This window comes from Peromyscus eremicus, chromosome 8a, assembly GCF_949786415.1.
Source record: "Peromyscus eremicus chromosome 8a, PerEre_H2_v1, whole genome shotgun sequence".
In the NCBI taxonomy this organism is placed as follows: domain Eukaryota; kingdom Metazoa; phylum Chordata; class Mammalia; order Rodentia; family Cricetidae; genus Peromyscus; species Peromyscus eremicus.
Window position 1 is genome coordinate 23,474,682 of NC_081423.1, and position 13,330 is coordinate 23,488,011.

A 13,330-nucleotide genomic window follows, 5' to 3' on the forward strand; every position below is an offset into this window, starting at 1 on the left:
AGTTTGAGAGACAGTAAAACAGCTATTTTCAAATTAAATTAAATTGAGTTGTGAGAAGATTTTCAACCAATATAGGGCTTTTTGTACTTTAATTCCAGTACTCATTAAGGTAAAAAAAAAATCAATGAGCTTGAAATGAAAGTGTTGATATTGTTGTAGCCTAAATCTACTTTTGAATAACTTATTCCCTCCATGACAATGTTTTACCATGCATGTGACATTAGAAAATGCAAATTTCAGTGCTTAAAGAGAGAGAAAATTTTCCTCAGTTACCATAAATGTCACTGGAGTACCTGTTTGGGGAATTAAGATAGTCATAAACTGTAAAAATTAAAGATTTTTTTCCCTAGTACAGTAGACAGCCTTACTGTTAAAAGGCTGCAATAACCCTTGTGTTTTCAATGGTGTGTTGCTTTCCGTTCATTGTGCAGATTTCAGGTGTAATTAATTATACTTTAGCTTCCTTTAAGGCTTTCCTATTTAGCAAAAAGAGATTTGTTTAGCTTCTGCTCTCATGGAATCCATTGCAAAATGTTCTCTGTGACAGTCCTTGCCATCAGAGCCGCTTCGAAGAATGGACCAGATGGTGACCGACTGTTTACTCTTCTTCAACAAAGAGTTATTTACAGACATTATTTTTGTATTGATTTGGTTTTCTAAGTCTTTTTGTTGGATCATTTTATGATAAAAATTCAGGATATTGTCTCTTGCCGGTCATTACATTTATGCTAGATGAATGTCTAGTAATAGTATGAGTATGGTTGACAGCAAAACTACAAAGATTCAGGGATTAAGCACGAGCCTACCAAAGAATTTTCTAGATTATATTTTGCTTTTAGATAATGTAAGTGTCCTTACACTGCTGAAGCCAGCCCACAGAGGCAGGTGCAAACCTGTAGGCTATGCTAACCTGTAGTTTCTCAGTCAGCTGGAACACAATGGGCTCGAACAGGCTCCCAGCAGATACTAACACTACTTTGATTTGAAAGTCACCAATATGCCAAATATGTGACACGATGTCTTTAATATTTACAAGTCTCATAGATTCTCCTAAAACCAGAATTTTTTATTCATGAGAAGTCCCTCTGACAGAACCAAATCTTTTTTGTAAAAACTGAACACGTCCATTTTCTTCCTAGCCTTCTAAGACACTAGAGATGCCTATGAGGAAAGGTATCTCTGACAATGTTCATTGTTTTTCTTTCTACATATAATTGTGAATTTTAAGGTAGTTGTAAATTTTTGTCCCAATTTATTGTTTGAACTCAACATTTGGGGGGCATATTTCATGGTACTGTGATGATTTCTTATATGTTATTTAGACAATGTTCCTCAAATATGTCTCTTTTTGAGAATCTCATAAAAATGATCTACAGATGGACTCCAGGGAGGTAGAAACAACAAACTTGATTTCTCCTTCAAACCAATAATTTTCTGTGGCATTCTGGAAGAAGTGAATGGAGTATTAGATACCACAGTTTCCCACCCAAGTGGTTATTATCTCCTCCTAGAATATCTGAGTATCTTATGACTGAATTCCTTGTTCATTCTAAGTTTCTAAATAAAGTTTTATTATGTATATAATTTTTATTCAGAAAGGAACTAATTCAGAACTGTATCATGTGCCATTTCAGGCTTTCTTGGCTACTTTCTGTATTAATCAGCATCTTGTTGAGAGTTCAGCACATAGATTACACTAGTGGTCTGACAAAGGAAATGGTCGGGGAGAATGTTCTCACGTTTATAAAAACATGATGGGCTTTGAAGGTGCTAAATCAAAAAAGAAGTTCTCCTGCATCCATGGCTGCCTGTTTTAAAATTAGTTATAACATTCTTGCTTGCTGCACTCAACTAGGCCCAGGAATTATTTTCAGTGCACATAGACTCTGCCAGTTGTCACAGATGGTGTATGAGATAAAATCTAATTGCCATTCCTACAATGAACTCCATTCACTTTGGCCTTCGCTTTGTTCACTCAATATTCTCTAAGATTTTGCTCCTACCTTTGTTCGCAGTGTTTCATTTATCTGAAATAGCTACTCTCCTCCAAACACACTCCATTTGTTGAAAACCTATTAATTCCTTAAGTCCTATCTCGAGCACCATCTTCTCTGTGAAGCCTTTTGAAATCCCCTTAATTAGATGAAATCTCTGATGACTCTAACCTTACTCCACCTTACAACATAGTAATTCATATGCTTGCTTTTAACTTCTTGCTAAAGTGCACCTCCTGAAAGACAGGAAAAACTTACCCAACTTCATACCATAACTTCAGTTACTAACAGAAAATATATTGATTTCCTGTTATGGGCCAACTACTAAGCTAAGTAGAGAATAAAGATAATGAAAGTGTAGTATCTCTGTTAGGGGGCCAGGGGCACTCTTTTCTTGATATAAACAACTATCTAAACAAATGTTTAAAGATATAATTCTGGGATAATGTAGCAGATGTTACATGAGAAGCATTTTCAAATACAGGGAAAGGATGAAAAGAGAAATGACCATGTCTGAATCATATGGTATGGTCAGCAAAGATGCCGCAATTCTTAGAGACATGTAGGTAAGACACTTAGATGAACAGAAGATTTTTAAGGCATAGAGGATATTCAGTGCCATTCTTTTAAACACCTAATTTGAATTATCTTAGCACCAATGACAAAACTGAATCTGAGGAAGCAATCTCTCTTTTCTTTTGTTTGCAGGTACCTGCTCCAAGAGGTATGCAATGGATTCTTTAACAGTTCTTCCATCAGTTGCCTTTTGGGGAGATCAATATGATTTGACTTAAGTCTATACATTTCTCAGTCTAGCCAGTAAACTGAGGATCTATGTTGGTTGCCTTGCATCTTGAAGTTGTGATGTTATTTCGAGTGGGAAGTATAATAATAATAATGTCCAAGAAACAGATATCTGCGTTCTACTTACATAGATTCTTTTCTATAATTATATGTAATTGCACAGACTAAGAAAATTGCTTAAGAACTTAAACTAAGCTGCTGCTATACAAAAATATAGACTGCTAAATACAGAGATATGTCAGTTAAGGGAGGTGTCACTAAGGACTCCACGCTAACTCTTCCTACAAACAAACAAAAAACTACAATTAAAACGTATTCCTAAAATACTTGATGGTACATAAACCCTAAGAACTCAGCTTGACAGCTTTAAAGTTTCAGAATAAACATTCTGATAGTGATCAGAGAAATGTACATGCCAGCCAATGAAAAGGATCCTGGAACGTCTCTAAAGAGTATGAGGCAGTTTCCATTAGCTGGAAACATTTGGTAAATTAATCATAGATGTCGATTCCCATGAAAACATGAGTTTGCTATGATATCTTTTAGCTAAAAAAATCTTACATTTCAAGGCCTGCAGACTTACCCAAGGATTTTGCTAAAACAGTAATAAAAGCAAGTCACCGGGCTTTTGTCTCACTTCTAGAGCTGTGGGATGTGTCCCGAAAGCTTGGATTTAACTCCAGGACTTTGATTTTGAGCCTGTACCCCACAGACCATCCTTTCACCAGTGTGAACTGTGTGCCTGGATTGATGAGTGTAGAGTTGGAGGTAACTCCACAACTGTCGGCCCACAACAGCTGTTAGAGAACTAAGTGTGAATTGACATATTCAGTTGTATGCTTTTTTAGACCTTGCATATGGCCTGCCCCAAACTCCTTTGTTATGCTACTCTTGATTGCCCTGTTTTTAACCAAGGAAGGTAAGTGCTTCCCTTCCTCTGGGGATGTAATGCAGAAGCATCCATCTTTCCATTGATTTTCTTAGACAAGAAGGCTGAGTGCTCCTTCACCCAAAAATTGTCTGATATTTTCTAACTTTTTTCTCTGAAGAAGGCACAAAGATATCTCCTCATGCCGCTTCTCCTGCAAAACAACCAGGATGAAGGTGAAACTGTCCTCTTTTTACAAGTGAGGAGATGGGATGAATAGATGAGAAACATGCCAAGGTCAGACTACAAGGGGAAGATGTCCAGAACTTCTTTTTGGTGCTATACTTCTTTGGGAAGCTAAATTCTTAAAGCAAGAGCTACGTCTATCCATGCCACAGTTTATTATACAATTGAATAGTGTTCTTCCTGTGAGTCCTTCACATTCCTCCCCATCTGCAGGTGGGTGGGATCTGCAATCACATTCTCCCTAGGCTTCTAGCTTCTATGGTGTTCTTCTTTGAAGGCCATTTTTCTCTCTTCATTCAAGATTTTCTATTATTTATCTTTGATCAAGGTACCCTTTCTTTATTTTCCAGGGTTTCTTCCCAGCAGTCTCCCCGTTTTACTATTGGGGATTGTAGATTTTCTTTTCTTTTGAGCTTTATGCTTTGGGGTTTTCTCTCGCTCTTCATCTGCAGTGGCCATGTTCATGCTGTTTCTTTCATTTCATTTTCTGTTTCCTTTCCAATCATAGTTTCTTCTCTGTTCCCTATTACTCTAGATTGTATCACATTAGTCCTTAGGAGCTACTGCAAGAAATTTTCCTCTCTAGTATTTCTCATGCGGTTCTTTTATCCATGAAGAAGAAGTAAATTCTGATGTACTCTTTATTGATTTTATTCACTGCATGATTACTTTGTCAGGGCTTTGCATAATATCTCACCTCCTCACAGTGTAGTATATGTGTGAGTTAACTAAATGAATCATCAAATTTCGATACCATTGCATCAAAGATCAAACTTCATCATAAAATGAATTTACAACATGAGACAGGAAAATATACTCACTTGGAATCACTAGCACATCAACACCAATAGCATTTCTCAATAACATCTTTTAGAAAAGAGGATAATTCCCAGCCCTTCCCAATCTGTGGATTTTCACCTGTAAAGAAAGCTCCTTAAACTTACTAAATCTAATTTTAAAAATCAAACTCTTAAATAGTTAAGTAAAATTAAAAACATCAAACTCTTCTCTCCCTGATTCACAATCCATCTCAAGAACAGATAAGCTCTGCAGACGACTCACTTGCCACGATCAGATAACTTGTATAAAACCTGGAAAATAGACTGATGATTTTTACAGCGTGGGTCATGTCCTTTTGTGTTGTCGTGAATTTAGTGCTGTCTTCCCCCCCCCCCCGCCCCTGTCTGATGAAGGATCTGAGAGCAAAGGCGTTGACAAAGCAGAAGGCACACAAGTACAAGGAGAACTGGCAATGTAATGCATCAAAGCAACACCAGATGTCACCTTTACCTAGGCCAGCATCTCCAGAGTCAGGCAAGGCTGCACACAGTGCAGAACAGAACACACGTAAGAGGAAGCATCAGAGTGATTCACAAATGCTGCTGCGGAGCCAAGAGTTTTGTTTGGTTATTAGTATTTGTTGCTGAATCTGAGACAATTTCCTCCCCGAAACTGAAATCATTTTCCTGGGTCTATGTAAATTTACACGAGGCTTTATATTGCACGCCTCCATCCATCTTTTCACTGCTCTAAAAAGGTTTTGGGTGGCACAGAGCCTCACAAATAGCTATGCTCTCACCTGCCGTCTCTTCCCCTCTCCTTGCTCATTGCTGCTTCTTTAGATGATTTTTGATATTTAACTTGTGGCTTGAACTATTAAACATTCAGAACATATGTCCCTCCTGTCCTTGATTCTTTGCCCCAACCAACATTTCACACTGTCAAGCTGACCCACATGAGCTCATTTTGAGGCTAGTGTCCAAATGTTCTCTAAGATCAACTTTAGCGTGGAGTATGAGTTTCTTCTCAATGCTGTAACAAATAACCAGGGTAGCTTAAAACATCCTTATTTTCTGCAAGTGAAAAGGCAGTGTTGGCTGTTACGGGGCTACATCTTAGATGCAAGGAGTGTGTGGGTTACTTTCTGGCAGCCCTGGGAAGAACACATTACCAGCTCCAGTTATTAAAAGTCATCCACATTCTTCAGTCCAGGGTTCCTCTTCTGTTGTTATAGCCGGCAGGAACAAGTCCTCTCATGCTACCATTCCCCTGGGTTTCTTATACATATCTCCCAGTATTCCAAGGACTGTAAGCGTTACATCACTGGCTTTAGGGATGTAATCTGGATAGTCTCCCTGTCTTTAGGCCAGCTGATTAAAATATCAGTTTCATCTGCAACCTTAGTTATCTTTTTCCTCTTAACCTAATGTGTTTAATAGGTTCCTGGGATCAGCATATACACACTAGTGAGAAAGGTGAAATTATTCTGCCTATCATATAGAGTGTCCAAATGTGTTCCAACTGTGTAACAAACAAAATCTTACTATAGGAAAGAAGCTAGTGGGTTTTGGTCGAAAACTGTGATCTCTGTGACACTAATAATCTGGGTCCTTCATGATGATGATTGCCACCCTTCTGATGGAAGGTAAGTCTCCTTCCCATAAACTCTTGAACATCTATCTATCTATCTATCTATCTATCTATCTATCTATCTATCTATCTATCTATCTATCTATCTATCTAACTATCTATATCCTTAGATACACTCTCACTTCAGAAGTGTGACAATGCGAGAATCTAAGAAAACCACATAAGGCTATCTATATGACATTGACTAGTAAAACTGGCAAACTGGGCTGGGTGGTGGTGGCACATGCCTTTAATCCCAGCACTCGGGAGGCAGAGCCAGGAGGATCTCTGTGAGTTTGAGGCCAGCCTGGGCTACAGAGTGAGTTCCAGGAAAAGGCGCAAAGCTACACAGAGAAACCCTGTCTTGAAAACAAAACAAAACAAAACAAAACTTGCAAACTGTAAGTGTGTAAGTGTATATCAATTCAATACTGAAATCTAAGCCAATTTATCAAAGCCTTAAAATAGATTCTTCAGAATATATATATTTAAATGCTGTATGTGAGTTTTCTTTTGAATTCCACCAGTTGTTTCCTCTATAAACTAAAGTGATACATATGACATGAAACAGTGATTTTCTTAATGTTTTAAGATATTTACCTTATTCTCAGAGTCTGTATTACCAATAGGTGGAACACTCTAGAGGAAAACTTTTTTTTCAAGTTTTAGATAGGACAATTGTAATACCTACAAATGTGATTTCACCGTGGTTGACTTGAACAGGGCCCTTTCTCTACTATTTATTAACAGTTTCACTTTAAGCAAGTAATGAGTGAGCCAGCCACTGGGAGCTTCAACTTTTTGATCTATAAACTATAATTGGGGGAAAAAAAATCACCAATAAACACATGCAATAACCCAATGCATGAGTTATATGGGATAACTACTCACTTGGCAGATGGTACAGGTCCTTGATGATGGAAACAATTTTACTCCTCAACAACAGACATTTTCATAGTCAATGGCTTATAGAAATGGATGAGCCAGACTCACCATTCTAAAATGAACTTCGTTGTGCCACTGGATTAAAACTAAAACATGACACATTTTTTTTGTACAGGGTTAAGATAAAAAAAAATGTGCATATGAAAATACAGAAAGTAATGTGATGCAGAGACCAGCTTCATTGTGTTCTATCTTGTAGAGGACTTGAGATCCATCCTGCATGGAGACAGACACTGAATGTCTTCAGAGGAAAACAGTCAAAACAGAGACAGTAGGCCATCTGGGCTATAGTTTAGTTTGGAGAGCAGCAGTAGTGTTTAGCTAATCTGGGATTATTATGAAAAAAAAAAAAAAACCAGAGCAGCCAAGAAGAAAATTTTCTATACAATTATTTCTTACAAGCACACATTAATATTTCTTCAGGGTAATATCTAAAATTTAGAGTAGTTCTATAGCAGATGTGCATTCAGTAGAAACCACCAACTTCTCCCACTCAGTTTTAGCATTTCATACTCCTGCTAAACTTAGTCCACTGATTGCTGGGTTACTCTCAGACTTAATAGCTCAGTATTCTCTTTCTTAGGGAAGAAAAAGGAGTTGTTGGGTGATATGACCATGCTGCTTCCATCTGCTTAAAAATAACTGGAATTGATTATCTATCTACTAACTGTTTAAGATGGTGCAGATCCCCTTAGACGTTCCCATCACATCTCCTCAGCTTACTCATTTAGGAACCATGGATGCCCAAATCTATACGTGACTTTACACCCTTTCATCATAATTTGCAAAATTTAGCCACTGTGAATATCTGCATTTGCATGAGAACCAGAGCTTCCAGATGCAGCGTGGATGCTTGTGAATGCTTTGTCATTCATGGTGGTTTGGGTTAACATAATTTTAGAAACACTTCTGCTTTTCCCTTTGGCAGCCTCCATCTTCTTATGGACCCAGAGAATGGTGACATCCTCAGTTGCAGAACTGTTATTAGCAAAGAATGTTCTAATGGCAGTGATGGAGAACACAAGGAATGATGAGACAATCTCGGAATATGCCACCAGCTTATTTACTTTACTTAAACCCAGTGATATGAAACACTGCTGCCCTGCCAAAGTTTCTTATCTCTTTCAAGGTGCTTCAACTCCCTGAGGACAAAACCAAGCAGATGGAACCTTTCAGGCTGCAAGCACAGGAGATCTAAGCTGGAAGGATGCTTTCTGTCCTTGACATGCAGAATCTGTCAGTTTTAATTCTCCAACTTGTTTACTTTTCTACTACACAAGAACTGGGGCTTGTTTGCAGCAGCAATTGATTAAGTTGTCATTGATTTTTAAGATAGGAAATAGAACTTTCAAATTTCCCACATGAATTAAAATAAGTCAGATATTATCATCAGGATGAAGCCTTCCCCATCACAATATCTGAGAAGGCTCACAAAGAGCATGTAAAATCCAGATGTCAATACATGCACTCAGGTATTAATTCTATAATTTAATTTAAATACACATATTGATATGCTTATAGCACAAAGATTCGTTAGTTTATTTACTTTTATAAATATGTACATGCATTCAAAATTTATGTTCGACCCCTCAATAGAATTCAGTGGTATTTTTAAAAATTATTTTCTTTTATGTATATGAATATTTTACTGTGTCTCTGTTTTATTGCATGTGTATCTATGCACCACATGTGTGCATGGTACTCACTGGGACCTGAACAATGTATTCAATCCCCCAGGACTGGAGTTATATATAGTTGTGAGCCATCATGAATGCTTGGAATTGGACCTAGGCCCTCTCCAAGACCACTGAGCCATCTCTCCAGCTCCTCAGTGTTATTTTTAACAATTTAGATATACTGAGTCTAGAATTCTGTAAAATAGTACAGAACTATACGAAACAATTTTAACAAATCCTTTAGACTTGAGTACCTGTATTTTGGCACAAATCCAACTGTATAATTCCTTGGGGGGAAGAGACAACCCTTTAAATGTATGATGGCGCTCAATGACCTGGTTTCTACCCCAGTGGTTCCCCTCATTCTCCTACACTAAATTTATATCTGTCTTCATCTTATCTAGGACACACAGAAAACAACATGGACATTTCGAGCAGAGGAAGTCTGTATGGATCAGAAGCCCACTATTTTTGCCCTATTTGATAATGCTTCCAGGTCGATTCCTGAGACCCTAGATCTTGGTAACACACGAGGAGTTTTAGTTCTCTGCAAAGAACCATGCCAAGACCAAAGTTACAACACAGCTACTGAAGAATGCAATCTTTACCCCTGATTAACAGTTGTTTTGCAATGGAAGTTAGACATTATCTGTATTTGGATGGATACAAAGGTTAAAAAGTGCATTGTGTTAAAATTTGTGTTTTGTGTTGTGTTGTGTTGTGTGTGTGTGTGTGTGTGTGTGTGTGTGTGTGAGTCTTTTCCTTCTGTGGTGCATTCTAGGGATTTAACTCAAAGTACTTTCACATGGAAGCGCTTTTACCCACTGATTACAGGGCCACTGTCGACCTTAAATAGTTTTTAAATGTTACCTTGTAAACACTCTTGTCCCACTAATGTTTTGGCATCACTGTGTATAGTTTAGACATGTGAAAATATAGCCTATAGTCAGTGGAATTATCTACTTAAATCAAGATTTTTGTCCATGCCATACAAGGCTTGTCCTATTTGCCTCACTGCCTGTTTTAATATAGATTTTGAGACACATAACTGTTCCTTTGTTTAAGTGTTACCCATAACTGTTTTCAATGATGATGACAAAACTGATAGGTAGGATGGAAATCATGGCTCAGAGAACCAGAAAGATTTATTCTTTTATCTGGCACAGAGAATGTTTGCTAATCCTTGACACCATATTTCAAGAGGGTCAGATTTTTTTTAGGTGTATCACGGAAGGTATTCAATTTGTCAGGTTTCGTACTCTATCTTAGATTTTAAATATATAATCATCTAATTTTTTTGGATGATTTTTCCCACATATGGAGATCTTTCCCCTGTTAAGCTTCTTAAATAAATAATAAATTATTCAAAATATTCTGAAAACTCATTCTATGACAATGAATTTGCCTATGGTTTTATATGAATCATACATATTAACTATGACAATAGCATTGTGAGGCCACTGGTCTTATCACACTCTTTGGGACATCGCTGAGGCTAACAGAGCCGATGTAACTTCTTAAAGGTCACACAGACCTGCACTGCAGCTTAGCTATGTTTGATTGCAAAGTTCAAGCCTGTAAACTTAATGTTATATATTACATATTTACATGTTTTGAAAACCTAAGCAGATAGAATTTTTGTCTGGACATATCCATATTTTCATACTCTTCTGTTAAAGTAAGAGATCTGATGTCTGCATAAATAAAAATAAGCCAAAATCACTGACTTCTTCACTTGTCAAATAAATCCTGAGGTTCTACCTTTCACAAGACACTCTGGTGGGTATTAAGGGCTGAAAGGCAGGATGAGTGACTTCACCAACTTCTTATATGAAGGAAAGGAAAGAAAGAAAATAATGAAAACTCAAAGCAATGCCATGTCCTGATATAAATATCTGGCAGGCACAAAGGAGGATGGGGTGGAGAGTTTATAAACTTATTTGGAGACAAGTCCAGGTCTATGAAGGGTAGTGCAGACACTTGCAGCAAAGTAAAAAGGTCACCGTATAATGCCTGAATCCACCTGCTCTTGTTCCAGTAGGGGAATACTGGACAGAACATGTAAAACATCCACTAACACTACATGACACTGTATAAGTAAGTGTTAAATTGTGTGGAACAGCATAAAAGTGTAACAGACATCAAGAATAGAAGGGAATGTACAGAGTATGGTGGAGTCAAGGGAGAGTTGGCAAGGAAGTTGGAAGGCCAAGAAACAGCAGCACCTGGTGAAGAGGGCAGAAGGAGACACTAAACATTCTGATTTTCTGTGAGTTTCTGAAACAGGATCCAGAGGTCTGACATCCCTGAAAAGATTGAATTCAATAAAAGCAAAGTGCTAAGAGTAATAGACAAGGAAGTCCTACTGAGAGCCAAGATGTAGCTAGGTTTGCTATGTTGTGGTGATACATACCTATAATCCCAGAAGTGTGGAGGTTGAGGCAGGAAAAAATGAGTTCCATGTCAGTCTGAGCTACACAGGGAGAGCTTGTTTCAAAACAGAAAAGCACACAAAAACCACAGAGACACAGGTAGACAGCATTCATGTTGACAGTTTTGGGAAAGGACTGGAAAACAATAAGAATACAGTGGAAAAAGTTGTTGTTGGTCTGTGAAGAGTGCAGTCACACAATCACAATTGTGCTGTCCAATAGCTAATCATTCTCAGTGTTGGCCCTATAAGATTCTGATGGTACTGAGAAATTCCAATTGGAGCCGTGTTTTTACCCTGTAGCCCAATGCATTAAATGTTTGTGATGAAGCTGGTGTGAATAAGCCTACTATAAATCTATAGCATATAACTATATTAACTGCATGACACTTGATAATAATAACAACTATATTTCTGATTTCGGTATTTTCTATGCTTTTATCATTATTTTAGAATGTATTTCTACTTGTGAAAATAGTTTCCTATAAAAGAGTATAGCAAATAAAGGAGACAGCAATTTTGAGTAACTCCTTCCTATCTCAATACTGAACTAAAGCCATATACAGTGGTGAACGTTAACCCTTCATGATGGCTCAAGTTTGCTCTTAGGTATTTGCAGAGAGACTAATGACACAAATTTCAGAATGAATTATCTTCATTAAATAGTACATTACTGTGTAACAGAACTTAAGGTTTGAAAAAAAAGATAAGAAGAGGCCACATCTATTTTAATAAATGACTCATTATTCCGACGTAATTGGAAACTTTCATGGAATTTATGCCATATTGAAATCAAGAGCCTGGAGTACTATAAAAATGAGTTTGTATATTAAGGTAAATTACTTCAATTTGTTATTTAATAAAAGCAGCCACTCTTGCCATGGATCTGACATAGTGAAAACAAAAACACCTATGGTTTACCAATACCTCCATAGCTTCCAGACTAATGGTAACAGTAAGATATAAATGAAATTATCATATAAATAACTACATCTTTAATGACTTGGTAAAATCTCCAAGTCAAAATCATGCATCAAGAGAGCCTGTCATAAAGATGGCTGCAACATGCTTGAAGGGGGGGTGAGAAAGGTTTATCTCATGCAATAATGTTTGAAATGAAGGTAAAACATGACAAGAAGAAGAAAAGTAAAGTAGTTAGAACAGAAGGTAGGGGGTGAAGAGAACATTCAAGATTTGAATGTGTACTTTATTGAAAGTGTATAGATATACTTAAAATAGTTATAAATTTCAATTTTCTAATGCTGAAGTAAAATTTCAAATTTAACAACGAAGAACACAGTGGTTTTCTTTGTTATTCTGTTGCAAAATTAGGGCACTTGAAATAAATAGGTGATATAATTTGTAAATGTTAGCCTATATTTTAATGTGTGTTTCCTTGACTGAAAACATGACCTTTATTCTTAGTACTTGGAGATGAAGATGGAAGCTGGTTCAGTGTCATGGTGTGAAGTGGAACTGATATTAAAACTGAATACTGTATAATGGTTTTCCTAAATTTCACTCACTGGGAAAGAAAAGTAATGAATGTTATTATCCTGTGATGAATCTCGAATACTTTACTTGACTTGCTAGACAAGATGTACACAATGATGCAATAGCAGCATGCAGGTTGTGAGGGTGACCAATCACTTCAGACTTGGATTAGCAAAGTACTCTACAGGAGGGAATGTGTGACTTGTCCTGTAATCTTAGACAGAAGCCAAAACTCAGGAAGTCATATGCCCTAAGCAATAATCTACTATTATTGCTTTGCTATAGATACATGTTGCTAAACTGCTTTCTGAACATGTATGTTGTTACCCATATATTAGTGATGTTGTTTATTTTGACCAGAGATGCTTCTGTTATGTGTAGGCAGCACTTAATGCAGAAACTCACAGCTAGGTATGCCCTGAGACTAAGAGGCTGCTGAGTGCTCAAACCTTAGTGGAACATA